Below are 7,410 nucleotides of genomic sequence, written 5' to 3'. Positions count from 1 at the left end.
GTCCAATGTCCAATTAATCTGGGCCTCCATCCCACTTAAAGTTTTAGTCATGTTGTGCCCATGGCTATCTCCCTACTGTACAACTCCAATATCTCTTACCTAGATTACTATACCAGCCTCCAATTAATTGATCTCTTCATCTCTAGCCCTCTCCCAACATGTTCTCCAAACTGCAGCCAAAATGATTTTTCTAAAATGCATATCTACTTACAACATTCTTAAAGTCCTTCAATCACTCCCTATTACTGTGAATTAAAGTCTAGAATTTGTTACTGTGACTTAAAGAGTCCAGCATGATATGTGTGATATGGGCTCAAGCCTCATCCTTATCCACTTTCCCACCCCAGCCGCCATGCAGGCTCCTGTCATCATTCTTTCCACACATAAAATTCTTTCAGGTCTCACATCTCTCAGGTCCATACCTTTAAATATGTTATGTCCTCTGCTTGAAACACCACGCCCCACCACTCTACCTCTTACCTGGATAATTTCTACCTACGCTTCAGTCTTAATTTAGATGCTACTTCATCAAAAACACACATCTCCTGGCCCCCAGATCTGGACCAGGTGCCCTTCCTACGGGTCAAGCAGTACCATATACTCCCCCTATCAGAGCCCTTTTCTCTACTGCCTATTTGCTTGTCTATAGTCCTCCATCTAACTACAAGTTATATGGAGGTAGAGACCACATATTTCTTTTATCCCAACATTCACCACAATGTCTGTCACATACCTGCTTTATTAAATATCTGTCGAATAAATTACTTAATATCACAAATAGAGCTTCATAAGATTTATGAATATTTTTCAAACAACATTAAGTGTAAGGATTATTTTAACTAAAGTAAGCCAAGTAAATAAAATACTAATAAATTCAGAAGTTGAAAGTTTTAAAAAGACACTCAATATGACATAGAATCTAATCATTGTGACTCTCCAGTGACAAAGTCAGAATCTTTGGGAAATGGTTAAAAAAAAAAAAAAAAAAGGCCTCTCTGAAGAATAGGTAGAAATAGTTTCCAATAGAAAACGAGTTTCTTACAGAAGCAAGAAATCATGAGCAACAATATAGCTCCTGCTAAGAGCCTCTGGAAAACAAGAAAAACAAAAACCTATCATAGGGAATCTCCTGACCAACTGTAAGTTCCACCACACTGAACTGAAAAATCACTGCCTAAAATCCATGCAGATTAACACATTGACAAGTAAAAAATTTAATAAGTATTCAATCTTACCTCTACCTTAACAGTCAATTTTCAGTTCTCTTATTTTCCCCATTCCCATACACAAAATAAGTTTCTCCACTTTCTATGCTGCCAAGCTGCGCTTGGTCGCTCAGTTGTATCCGACTCTGTGCGACCCCATGGACTGTAGCCCGTCAGGCTCCTCTGTTCATGAGGATTCTCCAGGCAAGAATATTGGAGTGGGCTGCCATGCCCTTCTCCAGGGGATCTTCCCAACCCAGGAATCAAACTGGCGTCTCCTGCCTTGCAGGCGGATTCTTTACCAGCTGAGCTACCAGGGAAGCCTTCTCTACCCTCTATACTTGGTAGCAATTTATACACAGCTCTGGCATTACTTTCATCACACTCTATTACTTAAGTACCTCTCTGTCGTCAGATTCTGATTAAGACAGAGACGGTGTTAATTCATCACTATATGTACAGCGCTATCACTGCATATAGTAGGTGTTTGGTGTTTGTGGAAATGAGAAAAAGGAAGGAAGAGAAAGAGCAATCTGTTTATACAAGTAAGTCACAAAGCAGTAGTTGAAGTGGTAGAGAATTCCCACAGAAATAAGGGGAGAAAAGCTTCAAAGAAGTTAAACTGCTAAAAGTTAACATGCAGATAATCCAGTGAACTTTAATATTAATTAATAAGAGAAATAAGGACTACTCAGTCTCAACCAATGGCACGCTACACAAAAGCTTACAAAGTAAGGAGCTCCATGTTGATGTCTTTATACAGCCTATATAGAAGGACAGGGCATCCCCCTCCCAAAAAATAAGGAGGGAGAGAAGCAGGGAGAGCAGAAGTGGGAAGAGAAAAAGAAAAAATTAAAATTGTTCCATACCCCAGTAGGTTTATAAATGATTCAAACACTTCAAAAATGGTTGTCCATGGCCAATATTATTAATATTTTAAGAAAGATATATGAGGATGTTTTACTACTAGGGGGAAATGTGAGATATTCTCAACAGAAATTCATTGTCATATTTTCACTTAGCAACATGACTCTGAAATGGTCAAACATGAAGTGATAAATTCATTTGTTCAGTATTTGTAACAGATACCCAAATATTTGAAAAATGATTATTTCAACATTTTATATCACTATTACATTACACAGTGTTCAGACCAGAGTTAGAAAAAAAGACTATCCTATGGAAGATTCATTTTTAGCAGAGTCACACAATATGTTCATTCTCCAAGACTGCCAAGGATTTACCTCCCTCCCCAGTAAACTTAAGGACATTCCCCATAAAATACTCTAATACCAATAGCCTGGGCTGTGTAAAGTTCATGGAAGAGAGATGTAATCTGCTATCATCACATACACAATGAAAAGTATTAAAGAATTCTTAGAGTCCTATAAAACTTGTATCTTTCTCACCAGGGAAATTCTCCCAGCACAATGACTTTCTTTTTCATAATACCAAATCAAATCAAAGCTTTAACAGCACCCACATTGTGCTCAGGTTCATCCCAAAAAACAGACTGCTCTAAAGTTCTCTAAAGGCTTTGGAAAAGAAACCCAACACTTAGATGGAGCCTTATCACCTCAGAAGAAAGTCTATTCCAAAAGAGAACCATCTGTCCCTGGAGGTTTAGCCCATTCCAAAGAGAAGACACGCTAACTTCCCCCTTTTTATTAATTTATTGGCATGTTAATTCACATCAATGTAAAGGCATTTCATCCACAATGAGCAAACTGTTTGAAAGCTAAATGCACTAAATCTTCTTTCACAGGGCCTGTAAGTATTTTCTGAACTCTTAGTGGTTTGCACTTAATGCTTTATTTTAAAATCAGTTTAATCATTTCATAAAACCAGTATTTCTTCAGGAAGATGGATTTCATTTTACCTCTATATCTATTACCCCAGGTCAGAACTGCAATGAATTGTGATTCCATTTGAAACCACTAATACTGCACTCAAAAATCCAATTAGTAAGGGAGTCTGAAAACACAATTTTCCAAAATGACTATAGTGCTCCTACTTCCTATTCTTAAATATATAAGACATTAATTGAATGTCCTTACTATTTTATTTATAGCTCTTTCTCAAATATTCTCAAAATAAAATTACCAGTTTTTAATTCCTACTTCCACAAAAGCTCTTTTATCGGCTTTATTTTGAACACTTAACTGTATTTTTTTAAATCAATGTGATAAATAAATGTTAAAAAAAAAGTTCTTATGAGACTCAGAAGTCTATATAGGTTATAGCTTGATACATTTTAGAACAATAGGAACAAAGGACAAAACTATGAAAGTATAGTAACTCAATTATACAAAATAGATGTATGGATATGTGTATAAATATACACGTGCATGTGGTACATATACACTTTGTGAATTATCTACGAAAATAATTTAATGTCAGGAAGTTTTTATCTATCATATCACAGCCTTCTTGGCCACAGTATGATCATGAATATAAAATCAATCATTTAAATCACTAAAGTGAAACCTAGAATGGAGAAGCGGTCATGTCATAGTATCAGGAGTGGAAAGGCAATCACAGAATCCTAGAATTGGAAAGGATTTCAAAGGACATCTGACGCAGCATGGAATTTCCTTCACAGAACTGAGCGATGTTGACATGGTCACTGTTAAACGTTTTCCAACCACAGGGATCCCAGTCTTTACTTTCCCCAAGAAGCTCGTTTTCATCAGACGCCAACAATAGAATATTTTTCCTCATATCAAGCCAAAATCATCACCCTATAAACCCTCCTTTCAGGATGTAACTCATCTGTCCTTGCAGATATGCCTAATCCGTCTTTAACAGGTCTCAGTCTTCTAGGTATAAAGGAAATGAATGTGTGTCCCCCAGTCATATTTCCTAGAGGATAGCCATCGTTTCCACATCCCCAATACCTTAGCTGTCCTTCATATCATTTAAAGACCTTGCACCATTCCAGGCCCTTCAATCTCCTCTAGGCATAATTCAATTTGCCAATATCTTAACTAAAGAATGGCATCTAGAACAGTCATACTCCATAAGTTATTACCAACATTTATTCACTAGGAAAGAGTAAAACCAAAGAATGCTGTGCTTCCTAGGGAACAAGTCTTAACATGTACTATAGACATAGCCAGATAAATAGAAAATATAAGTCAGTTTTAACCAAAGATAGTGATGAGAAAAATGGAGGGGGAGGTAACAAAATATAGTGTCATCTAGCTATTCATTCTGAAAGAAGTTAACCGCACTACATGCTAGTCCACAATCTAAATTACCTGAGATACTGGTAATGAGAAAGTAATATGACCAAAACTTGCTAAATTTTCCATAAGCATAGGCATATATAAAGCAATCGTAGCCTTTAAAATAAATTACTTTTCATTTCATCTAAAGAATCAAATGAAATAAAAATACTGGATGTAATTAAGACTGTTCAGTTTCCCTGGAGATTATACAAATCAGACATGTTAAGCATTCTAGAAACATTTGATACAATTAAGGAAATCCTATTGAAAAAAATTAGTCTGTAAAACAGAGATAATATGGGGTTAAGGGATGGCTTATTAATTACTCATTCAATTCTGAGTATAATAAATACAGCTATTACCATTTCAATTTACTAGTGACTGAGCTCAGAAAGCTAAATCACTGCCATTCAATCTGCCTCAAGAATCTAGATCTAATCAGTATAGTCACTGCCTGCTTCATTTGTTGACTCACAGAATTGTTTTAGGCTGAAAGGAATTTAGATGAAAAAAAAAAAAACACCACCAATAAGAAGGACCGTCAGAATTAAAGGCCGAAATCTGGCACCTTGTCTACTGTGCTGGAACAACCTTTCAAATATCTCAAAACAGCTCTGATATCCCCCCTTCCCACCAATCTTCTTTCCAAGGCCAGTTCCTTCAATGACTTATAATAAAGGAAGGATCTCAGAACAAATTCCTACATTAAGTGACTTCTGGAAATTCAGACATGTTCCTTCACATCTGAAGGGCCAGCTTAGACTGTCTTGAGGGGATAAATGAGTGGCTTCCGGGAGGAGGCTGTCCCCAACAAATGAAGACTCTCGAGCCACTCTTCAACCCTCAGTTCCTCTGCTTCAGGCAAAGCAAGAGGGGCCTGAGGACACGGCCAGGGAGCAGAGCCAATGGGTGAGTGACTGTGGGAAGCTCAGAAGGGAGGCCGTGCCTGTGCCAACATCACAATCTCCAGCGGATAGCAGCTCCAGTTCAGGGGCCTCCCTTGTACCCAGCCATTCTTCAATAGCCCTCTCTACTAGGGCTCAGCCACCGTGATGGGTCTTTCCTATTTCTGACTAAGCCCTGGGGCAAGCAGGACAGAGATTCCTCCAGAGAAAGCACATAGTCACAGAGGGAGCTCTCCATGAACTGTAAGGTCATAATACCAAAGTAGACGGGCAAGTAACCTAGGACAATATTCAAGTGGCAGAAAGCTATCAAAAGAGAAGCAGGAAGGCAAAAGCCTAACATATTAGATTAGATGCTTGGGGGAAATGCTAAAGACAAAAGGATTTTTTAAGCTAGGCTTAGAATAAGGGCTTCCCTGGTGGCTCAGAGGTTAAAGCATCTGCCTGCAATGCAGGAGACCTGGGTTCGATCCCTGGGTCGGGAAGATCCCCTGGAGAAGGAAAGAAATGGCAACCCACTCCAATATTCTTGCCTGGAGAATCCCATGGACAGAGGAGCCTGGTGGGCTACAGTCCATGGGGTCGCAAAGAGCTGGACACAACTGAGCGACATCACTTTCACTTTCACTTAGAAGAAGAATAAAACCAAGACAGATGTTAACAGATTCTAAACTACAAATTATGCTTCTGTCTCCACCCAAACTGACCTCAAATCTTGGCCCAGCATAATAGGCTGTTTGTAAGCTGGACACTGGTAGCCTATCAGTCAGTGTCTCCGATTGTTTCCCTGGATATCAGCTTTCTTAAAGGCCTACACTCTTTCCAACACCAGGCCTTCATCCTGCCTCAGATCCCTTTCCCCTTCTGCTGAGCCTCCCCTGATTACCCCTAGCAGACTCAGGAGAGCTCCCCTCCAGTTTCCACGGCACCAAGCCTCATGTTGCTGTGATAACTCCTATGGGATATGATTGTTTCTTGGTGTGCTTCCCTCCAAAACACATAGTGAGCTCTCAAAAGCGCTATCTTTGTATTCCAAGAATCCAGCATAGCGTCTGGCTCACAGTTTGGTAAGTGAATGAATCAAATGAGGGAAGTAGGATAAGTGAAGTGTCAACCACATGCCAGGTTTTGTGTCATACGTCTTTCATCTCTTCTCTACTGACTAGTGACAGACATACAGAAAACAGTGCCTGAAGCACACTGATTGATCAATAAAATCAATTGACTGAATAAATCAAGTAAATATACATGAAAAGAGCTTTGACAGGCTCAGCAAAGTGATATGGTCGTGAGTATGAAGGTCTCTTTCAGTGTCAAGATTCTGTGGAATTTTAAAAAGCTGTATTTACACAAATTTCCCAGAAGATTTGGGGAAAAGAGAAGGGAAACAAGCCTTTATTGAGAGGCTACAATTTTGTTAGGCACTTTATATATGATATTTGATTTGTTTTTCATAATAATTCTGGGAAGTTGAGATTATAATCCTCATTTGATAGATAAAGAAACCAATGATAGACACACAGAGACAAAATTTGAACTCAGATGAGCCTGACCCTAGTCCTAAGCTTTTCCCCCACTGCACACCTGAATCCCTGGGAGGAACACAAGTCTCCCTTCCCTATCACTCCACTCCAAGAAAAAGGAGTTCTGAAACAAGCCAAGGCTCAACTGGGTTATGATTCCAGAGGGTGGAGCTTTCAATGGGAAGCATGAAGAAATGAAAGAGCTCTGCCTTCCCTTGAGAATATTCCCTTTTCTTTGTTGAAAGGTTCACAACTCTTCCCACGTTCCTCCCATTAGTCTGGAAGGATAATTTTAGGGCCTCTCCAGCTTAGAGAAAAGCAAAGCCTCTTTTACTTTTCCTGTTCTCTAAAAGGTCAAGTGGCAATCAAGTTATAATTAAGAGGAAAGAGGGCAAGGAGGCATCACCACGGTGGACATGAGAGGCCTTAAATTAGAAGGGGAAGCAGCCCTGAAGCTTTTTACATCCCCTGCAAGCCTACTCACCAGGTTGTAAGCCTACATAGAGATGGTAACCAAAGTACTAATTAGCAATACAGATGTTCCTTT

This window comes from Budorcas taxicolor, chromosome 15, assembly GCF_023091745.1.
Source record: "Budorcas taxicolor isolate Tak-1 chromosome 15, Takin1.1, whole genome shotgun sequence".
NCBI lineage: Eukaryota > Metazoa > Chordata > Mammalia > Artiodactyla > Bovidae > Budorcas > Budorcas taxicolor.
The sequence above is the reverse complement of the archived record's forward strand: the minus strand, read 5'-3'. Positions refer to the sequence as shown.